Genomic DNA, 16,547 nt, shown 5'->3' on the forward strand with positions numbered 1-16,547 from the left:
TTAAAATCGTTTTATTAAAACCCACTCAACCATGTATAAATAAAGTTATAGATCCATACTTTTGTAGGTAAACTAGTACAAAAAGACTAATAAATTTTACACAACTACGTGGAGCTGTTTATAACACTTCGTATATAAAATGCACGTGTTTCGTGAATTGTTTCGTTTGTTATATAATCTTTGAACGAAATATTATATACTTAAGACTATGTTATTGCTAAACATGTCAAATTAAACTACCTTGTGTTAAACTTAACCCTAACTTCCAGAGGCGTAGCTAGGGGGTTCCAGGAGGGCTTACCCGTGAAATATCTGGGTATACTGATTTCATATTATTTTTCAGCTTTTATATATAATAAACACGTTTTGTATCATTTAATAATAAAATAAAACTTTCAGCTTTATAATTTATTACACTCTCCTGTTAAATTTGTTTGCCCCCCAATGAGTGTAAAACCTGGCTACACCATTGATAACTTCTAGCCTCTAAAGCAAGATCCAGTTTAGGCTGTGTTTTTTAGTATTATTCTGGGGTAGAGACTTAATCGTATTCCGAGAATTGTGACTGTGATTGGCCGGACATTAGAGTGGCGTCCTTAAAAATATTTTCTATTGGGAGGTAGGATCAGCTTTTTACAGTGTAATCAACACACTAAAATAATATGTTTTATGCGTGTTTAAACGTAACATAAATTTACAGCTTTGATAAAAAATTACAAGAAATATTTATTTTATTTAATTACGGTGTTGAATTTACATATTAATATAAATGCTTCTCTTACCTCTTCCTGTGGGAGTCCCTGATCCTACCCATAAATTTAAGGTTCAGTAAAGGAAACTATTTGAAGGCACTTCCCTTACACTATCGTGTATATATATTTATTAGTTCTTTTATTTAATAATAGATGGCGGTAGGTAAGGTATGCTGCAAAAGTCGGTCAGTGAATATCAATTATAATAACAGAAGTACGATCAGCATAAATGAATGATAAATGGGAAAAAAAAATAAAAACCTTACTTGAAGCTAGAAACGAAAAGGTAGATATAGATTATACACGTAAGGAATTAACTTTAACAAATTCAGGTAAAGATTCTAGTATTTAAGGTTTATCTCATCAAGTGGCATCGAAAATAAAATTAACTCCAGAGTTTAAGTATGAATTTCCGCAAAGCTACTCAAGAGCTATCTGCGCTAGTCGTCCCTAATTTAGCAGTTTAAGACTAGAGGGAAGGCAGACTAATCATTACTACCCACCGCCCACTCTTGAGCTATTCTTTTAGCCACGAATAGTGGGATTGACCGTCATATTATAACGCCCCCACCGCTGAAAGGGCGAGCATGTTTGGTGTGACGGAGATTCAAACCCGTTACTCTCAAATTACGAGTCAAGTGCCTTAACCACCTGACCATGCCGGGCTAGAGCAATCGCAAACGAACTTGGCAGGGGTTTAGTTTAGAAAGAGAGAAGTCTGAGGAATTATCACCCCAACGGGGGTGGTCAAGAACGTTGTGGTTCCTCTTCGTTTACGCTCATGGAAGTTTATTTACTTTTACGTGGAAGTTTTTTTGTAATTTGGTTTGACTTGTTTAAGGTGATGAAGTGAGATGAGGCATTGTGAAAATGACGGGTGAGAAAGAGCGAAACAAAAGCAGCAGAAGTGAAGTAGGCCAGGCCGGAGCTCATAGTCCGAAACGCCGACGAGACAGCAACTCAAACGGCACGATTCAGGTCCGGGAAAGAATATTACCTTGGCTGGGATCTAAAGATCCAATGCTTGAGATTTAGATGTGGGGAAACGGGAGTGCCCCAAGAAAACTCCCTTTCACAAGACAGGGTTTTACCTGTCCTGTGCCGAGAACAAATATTCACCTAATTTATCATTATGTATTTTGTTGACTGTTTTGTAATTGTTGAAATATATGGTGAAATGTATTTTGTATGTCCACTGGCTAGTTTACATTATGATGCAGTTAGTTGGTTTCTAAGTTCTGCTTTTAAATAATATTTATATGATATTTCTGTGTGCCTGTTTCTAAGAGTTGGTAAGTTACTGATTTTGTGTACATAGTTTACGGGTGTGTATGATGGTAGTCTGTTTGCTGCTCTTAGTATTTTATATTGTTGTACTTGGATCTTCTGTAGTGTGTTAGACATGTGTGACTTGACATCCATATTCTATTAACGGACAGATGTAAGCCTTGTATATTTGGATGATGGTTTCTGGTGAGCAGTTTGAGTGTTTGCTAGTTATGGTCATCAAATGCGAAATGTGTTTTTTGATGGTAAGTGTATGTTGTTAACATGTTTTTTCCATGTTAATCTGGAGTCGAAAGTGATGCCAAGCAATGTGATGTGCTTGCTCATGTTGATAGACGTATTGCCGAGTGAGATGTTTACTTTCTCTAGTTTTTCTGTACCTTTTTAATTTCCTATAAAAAGTGAGTGTTTGTGTTGGATTTAAAACCATTCTCCACTTGTTGTCCCAGCTCGAGACAGTATGTAGTGTTTCTTGTACGCGAGACATGACCATTAGTGGGTTTATAGAAATACTCTAGATAGCAATGTCGTCTGTGTGTTGTGAATTGTAAGTGTAAGTTAGACTAAGAAAAGGTACATCACTGACGACCGGGCTAGAATTTAAATATATTAGTATTAAAAACAAAACCTAAACTGCGTGTTACAGTTTTAAAAATTGTAATTAAAAGTGTCACATCAAAATGTGTTTTCTTACAGCAAAGCCATAGCAGGGCTATCTGCTGAGCCCACCGAGGGAATTGAACCCTTGATTTTAGCGTTGTAAGTCAGTAGACATACCGCTGCACTAGCGGAGGGTCACATCAAAATAATTATAATATTACAGAATGCAAGATACAGATTTTATATGCAAAACATTACTAGAATAAATGTAACAACTTCATTGAAATATTTATTCAGTGTTCCTACTACAAGGACCCTGGCATGGTCAGAGGGTTAAGACACTCGACTCGTAATCCGATGGTCGCGGGTTCGATTCCCCGTCACACCAAACATGCTCACCCTTTCAGCCATGAGGGCGTTATAATGTAACGATCAATCTCACTATTCGTTGGTAAAAGAGTAGTCCAAGAGTTGGCGGTGGGTGGTGATGACTAACTGCCTTCCCTCTAGTTTTACACTGCTAAATTAGGGACGGCTAGCATGGATAGCTCTCTAGTAGCTTTGCGCGAAATTCAAAAGAAACCAAATCACACCTTCTACAAGAAGAATTATTCGAAACGAAAAGGAAAGAGTTGCAGTGTACTTGGTGTTTACTGTTCGACCACTCGGGTGGTGTCCATTCTCATGTAGTGTAGCTGTGTGTTACATGATGTACAATTTATAACCGTATTTGTTAACGAAGTAAACAGTCTTTAAGACTTAAATTTCTTACGAAACTAACCGACCTAAATAAATAAAATAAACAATAACAACTTGAAATTACCTGGTTGACTTGATATAATACGTAGAAAACCCTGTAAGAAGATAAAGACGAAAGGAACCATCTTCTCCAGAAATCGAAAACTACACTGAAAAAAAAACAAACAACTACTGTATAAACAGCCTCTTGTAAACTAAGTGGTTCTTCTGTTGATTAATAATTGTTTATAACACCATTCACTACTTTATACCACTCTATACAGCTTGGATCAGACTGAAATTTCTGAAAATTAAAATTCGAGTTCTCTGTATTTATTCCTAATTATACTATTTGACACAGTTTTATTTACGAGTGGCGAGGGTCACGTGACACAAGGAAGTGGGGGGGGGAGGTGTTAACAAATGTTTTCAACTGTGGGGTTTCCAGCCGTGAAATTTGGTGGCGCGTGAAATGACTTCCTTGAGAAAAACGTAGATTCTTTCATTAAAGGGTGTATAACTTTAACTCACAAATCTTGAAACTGCTAAAAAAGAACAACACGTCTTAACGGTACAATATAGCACGAATCGGTTCTGCACTGTCCTAGATCCACACTCGTAATGTCTGACTGTCTATCTCACATACGCACGAGGATTAGCGATGATAAGGTCCATCGGTTTTTTAAAACATATATTTTTTTAAACTCATTACAACGATTGATATTCAATCGTCACAACTTTAGTATTTTTGTTTGTTTATAAATTTCACGCGAAAAATAACAATTGTTCCCAATTTAGAAATGATATACTAGAGGGAAGGCATTGGGATTGACCGACACTTTATAACGCCTCTACGACTGAGAAGGTAAGCATGTTAGGTGAGGAAATTCGAAACCTTTGTCCACAGATTACGAGTCGGGTCGCTAATAACCATTAGGTCTCGTTAGGTTTAAAAATTAACGTATATACAAAAATATAAAATGTGAAAGTGTATACAATAATAGGACGATATAATAATCTGGTATTATTGGGGCGCTCGACTCGCAACCTGCGCGTCACTGGTTCGAATTCCTTTCACAGACCACGCTCGACCTTTCAGCAGTTAGGAGGCTATAATATAACAATCGGTCCCACTCTTTGTTGGTAAAGAGTGGGTGGTAATGACTAGCTTTTTTCATTGTATTGAAAATTAGGGGCGGTTTTTTGCACAAAGCCCTCGTGTAACTCTACGCGAAATTTGATAAACAAATCAAACTTTTGGAAATAAGATGAATTTTAATTTTCGCTACAAGAAAAAAGTTTGATAAGAAAAGAAGGAAATTACATCTCGAAATGCGTACAAAATACGTATTTGGTTTAATTCGTTATTGTTTCTGAGAATCACAAAATGTTTCTCTTTTTTTATGTTCAAAATGCTTCAGTTGGATCATAAATGACTGATAAAAAAGACACTCCGATTGAGTTGTGAAAAGAAATAATAAATTTGTTTGTTATTAAGAACAAAGCTACAAAAAGCAGACATACCACTGTGACACAAGGATGCATTATACCATTATTATATTATTATTATTATTACATTTAAAACAACATGAAAATATTGAAACTTTCAGTGTTGCTCCCCGCTAGTACAGCGGTAAGTCTACGGATTTACAACGCTAAAATTAAGGGTTCGATTTCCCTCGGTGGGCTCAGCAGATAGCCCGATGTGACTTTGCTATAAAAACACACACTTTCAATGTTGAACCCTGGCGATAAACAGTGACAACTAATGTTGGGTTAATCTAAATGTTAAGATGATGGTATTTTCTAGCTGGAGAACTAGACGGAGTAGAAAATTAATTCCAGAACTTTTATATTCAATATGCTAATTCACTGTGCGATGTGCTAATTTAGCAGCTATAAGCGTGCATGGAGATGGAACTGATCGTAAGCTATAATGACGCTTTGAAGTTTGTATGCACGTGTTAGAAAAACACCTAAGGTATTGAACACTCTGTCTAAATGTAAAACTTTAAACCTAAAAGTAAAACACTGCATTAGAAAAATATATTTAAAATCTGAGAAACTGTATTCAAATTAAATCTTTTAAACTTAGAAGGATAAAACTTTATTCAAATAAAAGCTTTTAAACCTAAAAATAGAACACTTTATCCAAATAAAATCTCGACTGTTTAAATGTTAATACACAATTTATTTTAAAAAATGAAAATACTAAATAAATATTATTTTGTGCTCGGTATGGCCAGGTGGTTAGGGCGCTCCACTCATAATCTGAAGGTTGTGGGTTCGACTCCCCATCACATCAAACATGCTCGCCCTTCCAGCCGTTGGGGAAGGCGTTATAATGCTACAGTCAATCCCACTATTCATTGGTGAATGAGTAGCCCAAGAGTTGGCGGTGGGTGGTGACGACTATCTGCCTTCCCTCTAGTCTTACACTGCTAAATTAGGGACAGCTAGCGCAGATATCCCTTGTATAGCTTTGCGGAAATTCAAAAGAAACAAAGACATGATATTTTGTAAATTAATTCTTGTGACAAAATGTCGCAGGTAAATAACGAAATAAAAATAGCAGTTCGATTGTTTAGTTTGTTTTACACCATAACAATGATTGTTCATGAAAACTGAAGACATACATACTTATTTATTGCCTAAAGCACTACAATGCCGTTGTATTCCAGGCAGGTTTTATTTAGCGAAAGGCCTCGTCGGCAATGGATATGGCAGATGTAGTGTGTTTATTATATTATAAATCATTCTTATTTACATTTATTATCTATAGACCATGCTTATCACATATTCGTGAAATGGTGTCATTGAATTTAAAGTCATTTTCTGGGGACGTTAGCGTCGCAGTTGAGTTAGTTGAGTTTCAAAGAAAATCAAATAAAAGTTTGATTTTAAACAAATCTTAAGCCTAATCAAGCTGTTCGTGTAGATTGTGAATCTGGTTACAACCAAAGGGTATAGGTTAATTTTAACCCTGATCAGACTCTCGTCACTCCATGTTATTGCAAGTATTCCACCAGACACGATGCCAGTGTCCTCTGTCACAGTTCATTACAAAAACGTGTGATATTCTAAAAAAAGTGTTAAGTAGTTTCGTTATGGGTACGTGTGGAAAATATGATTTGTTAGTAACGTTTCTACACATTAGCGTAGACAGCTCCCACAATAAGGCAACGAAACACAACAGGTAGGTTACCTATCTTAAAGATGTAAACGTTAATTGGCTGTGGTCGCACCCATTGTTTACACATTAAACTTTCAAAATATCTTAACCTAAGCGTACGTTGTTAAAACAATGCTTTTAGTTCTGGTTAGTTGTAAATGAAAACAAAACGTTTTAATTATCATAGCACGTGACTTTCTACCACAATCTACGCGATCACGTGATTATCACCAACTGTACGATCACGCGACTCACTACCGTAACGTCATCGGTTACATGACTTTCATTACATGTACAATTAGAGAGGGAATTAATTTTAATAGGCTTCGTAAGTACAGCGCTAAGTCTACGAATTTACTAACCCTAAAACAGCTGGGTTCGATTTCCGGCGGTTGGCTTAGCGCAGTGGTTCTTAACCTTTTTCAGTGTTTGCACCCCTTTCAAATCAGTAATCATTTCTCGCACCCCCTGGAAACTTAAATATAAAAAAAGCTAAAAATATAAAGCATACTCTTATGTAAAAATATAGATTTGCTTTAATTATTCATGGGCATCCTCGCACCCCTTGGGAATCATCTTCGCACCCCTGGTTAAGAACCTCTGGCTTAGCGGATAGCGCGATGTGGTTTTGCTGTAAGAAAACACACAATTTACTAAATATGCCGACGTGTGTCATAATATACTTTTATTGGACCTAGTAGATCTGCGTTATAAAAATAGTTATTCATAATTAATTTATGCTATAATTCGTGAGTATATACAACTTCATCTCGTCGAATACTCTAATAATGTTTTATATTGTTGGAAATAAAATTAGGTTATTTTTTTTGTATAATTATGATATTTGTGAAACGATCAGGTTACTGTCAGCTCGCAGATGGAAGAAAACCTGTATGTAAACAGGATAAAATGTTGGTGGCCTGTCATGGTCTTAGGCACTTGACTCGCAATCTCAGGGTTTCGGGTTCGAATTCTTTCTCCGAACCTTCTCGTCCTTTCAGCTGTTGGGACGTCATAATGTGGCAACCAATTCAGGTATTCAGTGATAAAGGGCAGCTCAAGAGATGTGTGTCGCTTTAATACTAGAAACGGCTGACGCAGTTTTTCGCGAAATTAAATATAAATAAACGTAATTTTCAAAGGTACAGTACTTAGGCTACGTAATAACTGTGGGTTAAGTTTCAAAAATGTTGGTGACGATGATCAAATAATAATAAATAAACAAGGATTTAACCAATGTTTGTCAACTGTTTGTAATGTTTGTCAACTGTTTGTAGTTTAACCAATGTTTGTTAACTGTTTGTAGTTTAACCAATGTTTGTCAACTGTTTGTAATGTTTGTCAACTGTTTGTAGTTTAACCAATGTTTGTTAACTGTTTGTAGTTTAACCAATGTTTGTTAACTGTTTGTAGTTTAACCAGTGTTTGTCAACTGTTTGTAATTTAACCAATGTTTGTCAACTGTTTGTAGTTTTCACAGTGGAAGGATGATGTGTATATTTATAAGACGAATAAATTTACATTTCAAAAACTTTTCATGACATAAAAACTCATATGAAAATCAATCATGTTTGTTTTTTTAATTTTGCGTAAAGCTACACGAAGGCTATCTGTGGTAGACGTCCCTAATTTAACAGTTTGAGAATAAATGGTAGGCAGATAGTCATCATCATCCATCGCCAACTCTTGGGTTACTCTTTTAGCAACGAATAGTGGGATTGATTATTATATTATAACGTCCTCACGGCTGAAAGAGCGAGCATAGTTGGTGAGACTGAGATTTAAACCCGCGACCGTCAAATTGCGAACCGAGCCCTCCCTAACGACCTGACCATGCCGGGCTGATTTCTAACATTCAACTCACTCCGTCGATTGCTTAAATGCCTAGTTATTAATATTTTCAGTGTATTAAGATAAATATAATGAAATAAAATCACTCCTTAATGTTTGTTTTTACGCTACACTTATTGTTAGGTGCAAAGATGTAGAAGGGTCTCTGTCCACTCCTGATTGTTACCTAAATTACATATTTAATCCACTTTTTACCACTGTGTTCGAGTAACATGTAACAGCTAAATAACGTTTGGAAGTTGTGAGAACTGAGTTGGATAAATATACTCACCCTCGCCATCTATCGGCGGATTCCGTATGTCTAAGTTGCGCTCCAGTCACGTTAAATGGCGTTTGCAAATTATGGTCATTAAGATGAATAATAAGAGAGTTACGTTACGTTTGTAGAGAATAAAGTCGAAAATAAAAGGTAAGAAAAAATGATGAATTATAGTTATAACATGATTATTGTTCAGTTTCATGTACAGTAAGAAAATTCAGGCGTAAAGCGAGTGTTGTATGTAGAGTAACTAATCTTCGAGTATCTCGAAAATTAAAGAGACTGCGTTGGTGGGTAATTACATCCAGACAGACTCATTTAATAACGTGACTACCTAACCCTAGTGGCAGGAATGAAGGATTGTTAAGAGATGTGGCATTCAGCTATTTTAATTGGTTGACTGAGTTAAACAAAATATTGTGGTGTGCGCTTAACGTCAATTTTCTTGGTAGCTTATATTACGTTTGTGTAAGTAAGGGTAAAGTATGAAATAAAGAGGCAAAAATAATAATAATAAATTAATAATAAAGATGCAGTAAGAGGTCTCTTAACACATGAAGAAAAAAACCTTTGTACATGACGAAATTTTCCTTAAAACAAAAACGTATAACAGTTACGAACCCTACAGAGCGACAACGTTGAAACTTCAACGACGACATCTGACGAAATAAAAAGAAAAATGAAGAAAAATATGTCCCCGATATGTCAACGGTAAGTTCGATTACCAGTGGTGAGCAGAGTGCAGAGAGTCCATTATATAACATTGCATTAAGTGAACACACACACTCACCTGACAAAAGTAAACTTTAATTTGCGACCTCTAGTGAGATAACAAAACTAAAAAACTGGCGAAAGAAAACACCGACTAAAATAAAGAGTGAAATTGTACATTAAGTACAGTTGAGGAGGGGTCACTTGACCAACAGATTAAATATCGTATCAGAGTACTGAATGTTTATGAATAAATACTTCTGATTGAACGTCAGGCCTCATAGTTGGTAAGCAATGGTGGCTAAGCGGCGAGCGCTTGGTCTTATGACGTCTAAAATTCTGGGTTTGATACCTTATTGTTCACACCATAGCTAGTCCATTGGGCAGATTTATGGTAAACAGAACAAATTAAGTTTTAATTTGCTTTGAAATTAAATTATTATTTCTGCATCGTCCTGGATATGATATATAAAATTGAAAATACTTTCAGACGAGAAAAGACAAAATTCCGGTGTTTTAAGCCGTAGTTTGTAGGTAAATAAAATATAGCCAGGGATAGAAATCAAGATCTTCGACCTTTAAGGTGGTGCTGAATATCTGCTTTCTGATCGTTCTATCCTCTCCCACTTCCCCCTAGACTGCAGCTTCCTTATAATTAAAACCACCCGAAAATTCATTTTCCTGGGATATTCATGCAAAAAAATATAAGGGGTATCTGGAATAACCGATCCTAATTTTGAACTGACAAACTGATGATGTTGTACACCACTACGTACTATATGACATCAAGTTTAGTAGTTGTACACCACTATGTACTATATGACATTAAGTTTAGTAGTTGTAGATCACTCTGTACGAAATGACATCAAGTTTAGTAGTTGTACACCACTATGTACTATATGACATCAAGTTTAGTAGTTGTACACCACTATGTACTATATGACATTAAGTTTAGTAGTTGTACACCACTATGTACTATATGACATTAAGTTTAGTAGTTGTACACCACTATGTACTATATGACATCAAGTTTAGTAGTTGTACATCACTCTGTACGAAATGACATCAAGTTTAGTAGTTGTACATCACTCTGTACGAAATGACATCAAGTTTAGTAGTTGTACACCACTATGTACTATATGACATCAAGTTTAGTAGTTGTACACCACTCTGTACGAAATAACATCAAGTTTAGTAGTTGTACACCACTCTGTACGAAATGACATCAAGTTTAGTAGTTGAACACCACTCTGTACGAAATAACATCAAGTTTAGTAGTTGTACACCACTCTGTACGAAATGACATCAAGTTTAGTAGTTGTACACCACTCTGTACTATATGACATAAAGTGATATTGTTGTACACCACTCTGTACGAAATGACATCAAGTTTAGTAGTTGAACACCACTCTGTACTATATGACATCAAGCTTAGTAGTTGTACACCACTCTGTACGAAATGACATCAAGTTTAGTAGTTGTACACCACTCTGTACGAAATGACATCAAGTTTAGTAGTTGTACATCACTCTGTACGAAATGACATCAAGTTTAGTAGTTGTACACCACTATGTACTATATGACATCAAGTTTAGTAGTTGTACACCACTCTGTACGAAATGACATCAAGTTTAGTAGTTGTACACCACTCTGTACGAAATGACATCAAATTTAGTAGTTGTACACCACTCTGTACTATATGACATGAAGTGATGTTATTGTATACCACTGTATGCTATGTGATATAAAGTGATGTTATTTTACACCACTGTGTACTATGTGACATAAAGTGATGTTGTTGTACCCTACTATGTACTGTATGAAATACAGTGATGTTATTGTATACCACTTTATGTTATGTGACATAAAGTGATGTTATTTTACACCACTGTGTACTATGTGACATAAAGTGATGTTGTTGTACACTACTGTGTACTATATGACATAAAATGATGTTGTCGTACACTTCTGTGTACTATATGACATAAAGTAATGTTGTTGTACCCCTCTGTGTACTGTATGACATACTGTTATGTTGTTGTACACCACTGTGTACTATGGGACATAAAGTGTTGTTGTTGTACCCTACTATGTACTGTATGACATAAAGTGATGTTGTTGTACACCACTATGTACTATATGATATAAAGTGATGTTGTTGTACACCACTATATACAATATGACATACAGTGATGTTATTGTATACCACTTTATGTTATGTGACATAAAGTGATGTTATTTTACACCACTGTGTACTATGTGACATAAAGTGATGTTGTTGTACACTACTGTGTACTATATGACATAAAATGATGTTGTCGTACACTTCTGTGTACTATATGACATAAAGTAATGTTGTTGTACCCCTCTGTGTGCTGTATGACATACTGTTATGTTGTTGTATACTCTATGACAAAAAATGATGTTGTTGTACACCACTAGGTACCTTATAATATAAAGTGATGTTGCTGTACACTACTGTGCACTATACGACATAAAGTGATGTTGTTGTACACTTTTCTGTACTGTATGACATGAAGTGATGTTGTTGTATACCACTGTGAACTATATGACATAAAGTGATGTTGTTGTATCCCTCTGTGTACAATATAACATAAAGTGATGTTGTTGTACACTTTTCTGTACTGTATGACATGAAGTGATGTTGTTGTATACCACTATGTACTCTATGATATAAAGTGAGGTTGTTTTACACCACTATGTACTATATGACAGGAAGTGACGTGATGTTGTTGTATACCACTATGTACTCTATGATATAAAGTGAGGTTGTTTTACACCACTATGTACTATATGACAGGAAGTGACGTGATGTTGTTGTATACCACTATGTACTCTATGATATAAAGTGAGGTTGTTTTACACCACTATGTACTATATGACAGGAAGTGACGTGATGTTGTTGTATACCACTATGTACTCTATGATATAAAGTGAGGTTGTTTTACACCACTATGTACTATATGACAGGAGTGACGTGATGTTGTTGTATACCACTATGTACTCTATGATATAAAGTGAGGTTGTTTTACACCACTATGTACTATATGACAGGAAGTGACGTGATGTTGTTGTATACCACTATGTACTCTATGATATAAAGTGAGGTTGTTTTACACCACTATATACTATATGACAGGAAGCGACGTGATGTTGTTGTATACCACTATGTACTCTATGATATAAAGTGAGGTTGTTTTACAACACTATGTACTATATGACAGGAAGTGACGTGATGTTGTTGTATACCACTATGTACTCTATGATATAAAGTGAGGTTGTTTTACACCACTATGTACTATATGACAGGAAGTGACGTGATGTTGTATACCACTTTATTTTCATATTTTATAGTTAGCCGATTGTTTGTAGTTGGAACAGATAGTGTATGATAAATAGTTTTACTCCAGTTAGTAATCACTCATTGTTGTGAATAGTATGACATCGTTTTTTAAGTGTGAACGTTGCTAAGCCCTTCTGACCTAGATAGGTTTCATACTGCAAATTAAAACGTTTCCTTTGGTACCAACATATTGTATTTTTCGACGCGGTTCATCTTTGTAAAAGGGTTGGCTCGCTGCAGTAGGGACAACCTTAATATGAATTATGGTCATTTGAAATACTCGAATGTCGAGTTAATATTCCACAAATAATAAGACATTTAGACGCTCTGGTGAATACGATAATTGGATGATAACATTAGTGAGCGCAAAGTAAGACAAATGAAACTTAATTTTTCGTGAATTTTTCCCTTGTTATTAATTTATCAAAGAAGAAACGTAATATGCAGTTCATAAAATAAGGAGATAAACGAGGTAGGCATTCTTTTTACTTTGTACCTCATGTGTTAGTAGTATTTTTGTGTTCGTATGTGTAAGATTCTGAAATTATAGTCCTTCACGCATCATTGGTGTCTTTCTATCACCAGGCGGTTCCTAGGCACCAGGCCAAAGGTCAAGATCATGACGTTATTTTCAGGTATCTTGGTTATAGTGGGAACTATATAAAACTGGATGAAAGTTTAACGTCTAGATTTGAAAGGACAAAAGAGTGGTTCCTGAAAACGGCAGTGAAGATGATTTGACGTCGTTAGATGATGAGGGACATGATGTTATTTATACACTGCTCTACAAAAATTAAAGCTTTTTGTTCTATTTTATGATAAATAAAACCGTGAAAACTTAACTAGTAAACCCAAGATATTTTTAAGTACTGGAAATGAAATATTTTAACAATCAGGACTGTAATATTTTAACAACTAAAACTGGAACAATTTAAGAATTAACTCTGAAATATTGTAATAGTGAAAGGTGATGTATTTCATCAAATAAATCTGTAATATTTTAATAAGTAAAACAAGTATATTTTTTGCATGCAAAACTATAGGGTTTTAACGATTAGAACCATAATATTTTAAGGTATACGGTTAGGTTAATAGTTACCTCTTCTTTGTTTGTTTGTTGTTGTTTATTTAAAAGGAAATTGTTTGGACCAAGCCTGTATTTAAGTTGATAAGTGTCTTAGAAAGTTATCAACAGTGGGCGCCATGGAATAAGACGTTAAACGATAGCTGTAAACGTTTGTTTGTTTTGGAGTTTCGCACAAAGTTACTCGAGGGCTATCTGTGCTAGCCGTCCCTAATTTAGCAGTGTAAGACTAGAGGGAAGGCAGCTAGTCATCACCACCCACCGCCAACTCTTGGGCTATTCTTTTACCAACGAATAGTGGGATTGACCACCGTCACATTATACGCCCCCACGGCTGGGAGGGAGGGCGAGCATGTTTGGCGCGACTCGGGCGCGAACCCGCGACCCTCAGATTACGAAGCGCACGCCTTAACGCGCAAGGCCATGCCGGGCCCAGCTGTAAACGACTTAGACATATGTGCTATGATAAATGAGCTGAAATTAGGTTAAAAAATAAACTGTACATTCATAGTTAAATAGGCCTTTCTTCTGCGTTTCCTTATCTCTTTTTTCTAGTCTAATCTGAAGCAGAAACAACCTCATAATTCGGTAAAATAAACTCATAGAAGGCGTGAGTAAAGTGGATTCTTTAAGTTTTGACCTTGAATTATGATCAAACTTTTTAATTACTGTTTCAGGTTAGTAGGCCTACTTTATTTCAGAAAAGGAGTACATATTGAAAGGTCCATATTTGTATGTGTGTGTGGTTACTGTTACTTTAGTTTCGTAAATAACGAAAGTCCAAACAGATAATTACCTGCAACCATCGTAAGAAATACATGAAATAAAACATATGAGATGAAGAATATATATTAAAATTCAAAAACGTGTTCAGTAGGCTATCATTGCTTGTAAGAAATATTAATTAATATTGTTTAATAATAATATATCTATTTATATTCCACACTCGAGTAAACTTGTGGTTCTACTTTTCTTATTTTTGAGATTGTATAATATATTTTTTATACTCGTAATTTCTATTTTTAATATTAAGTGTTTTATTATTATATTGAAATTTGAATAAAATTTTAACATTTGAAGCAGAATGCTTAAAAGTTGTAGAGAGAATCAGCATATTTTTTTAATTTCTAAAATTAACAATCGAAGGAATGGATAGACAGAGAAGAATGATTATTTGTGTTTAAGCACGAATTTGCATAATTGGTAACTGCTTTTGTTACCCTCAGGGATCGAACTCCAAATTTTAGCCTTATAAGAAAAACAAATGAGACGACACTGCTTCGTTAGGATTTTAAATTTATTATTATTTTCTGTTATTAACAGTGGCACTGTTTATAATGTGTAGCTATGGTGATTACAAGTCCACGTGACGAAAAGGTTTTTAGCTCATCCTGTGACAAGACACAGAAAGTCAACTTCCATCATTAGAGAGAATGAGTCAGTAGAAAAAGAATCTAGATCCGTTTTGGAGTTTAGAATTTGTGCGTCCTTTCAGGAAACATCGGCTGTCGCGGTTTTTAACACTTCTTTTTAATTGCTTATACATCAACAAACTTTTGATTTTTGTGTCAAAAATAACGGATGTAAAAATAAAGATTAAAATGTTTGTAAACCTAACTGAAATTTCCGTTTTATAAAGTTGTGTTTACAACAATATTATTTTTTAAATATTGTAATACACTTTTTTTATAACAAATATTTGTATTCATGGCCTTTGAAGTTCAAATTTCAGTTATTCATTGCGTTCGATGACGAGAGTACATCTCATGTTATTATATATTTACATGACCTTTTGTTGCATTAATAAGATCTATTCATCACCGTTAGGGAAACTGGTTTCAGCTTCATAATAGATACATATTTATTATTATTATTATTTATTCCAAATAAACGTGATAAGCTAGAAGGTGAGTAAGCATTTTAATGTAACTAAAAATTTATCTGAAAACTAAACAATTTTAGGAATAATAAATTTACCGATAAATAAAATCGTAGCCTCCTCAAAAAACAAAAGAAACAGCTATCTCACAACTTCTGCATCACATGAATCAAATGGTTCTTGTTTAATATTAGATAAAGTTTACTATGGGCTTCATAAATTCAGAAATACTTTTTGGTGTTTTAAGGGACATAAGATTTTTACAAGAAGTGAATTGTATAACGTTTCTTAAGTGCAAAGCTGCACAGTGAGCTATATGTGCTGTGCCTATCATGAATATCGAAACTCTGTTTTTAGCGCTATAAGCTCTCATTATTACTTCTTAGTCATCCCGAGGGAAAGCATTTGATTTGTTTGTTATGAAGTACAAAAGTTATACAATAGGATATTCCTGCTGTGCTCACTGTGAATTTCGAAACCCGGATTTTATTGTTATAAGCCCCCGAACTTACATACAGAGGAGGGACGTAAATTGAGTTTGTAAGGAAAAAAAAGCTTCAAATTTGAGTTTTAAATTCGTTTAATTCTATTTTATAAACAGATCACAGCCACAATCAGAAACACAGTGACTAAAGTAACTCAGTTGTTTGATTGTTTTTGTTATAGAATAGACTGACTCTGCGATTCTTACCACAGGAATCGAACTCCACGTTTTATTGTTATAAGCTCTCAAGCTTGAGAGAACTGAAAATTTGAGAGTGAAGCCTAATTCCCCCGTGGCACAACGGTATATCTGCAAAATTCACATCGCTAAAAACTGAATTTCGATACCCGTGATGTGCTTAGTTCC

The 16,547-nt window shown here is 35.0% G+C and overlaps 1 protein-coding gene across 6 annotated transcripts in view; it reads left to right on the plus strand.

The window, feature by feature from the left end:
* LOC143253834 (uncharacterized) overlaps positions 1–16,547 on the plus strand; it is a 100,708-nt gene that overhangs the window by 25,515 nt on the left and 58,646 nt on the right. The gene's annotated exons all lie outside the window — the stretch shown is intronic.

This window comes from Tachypleus tridentatus, chromosome 6 (genome assembly GCF_004210375.1).
Source record: "Tachypleus tridentatus isolate NWPU-2018 chromosome 6, ASM421037v1, whole genome shotgun sequence".
NCBI lineage: Eukaryota > Metazoa > Arthropoda > Merostomata > Xiphosura > Limulidae > Tachypleus > Tachypleus tridentatus.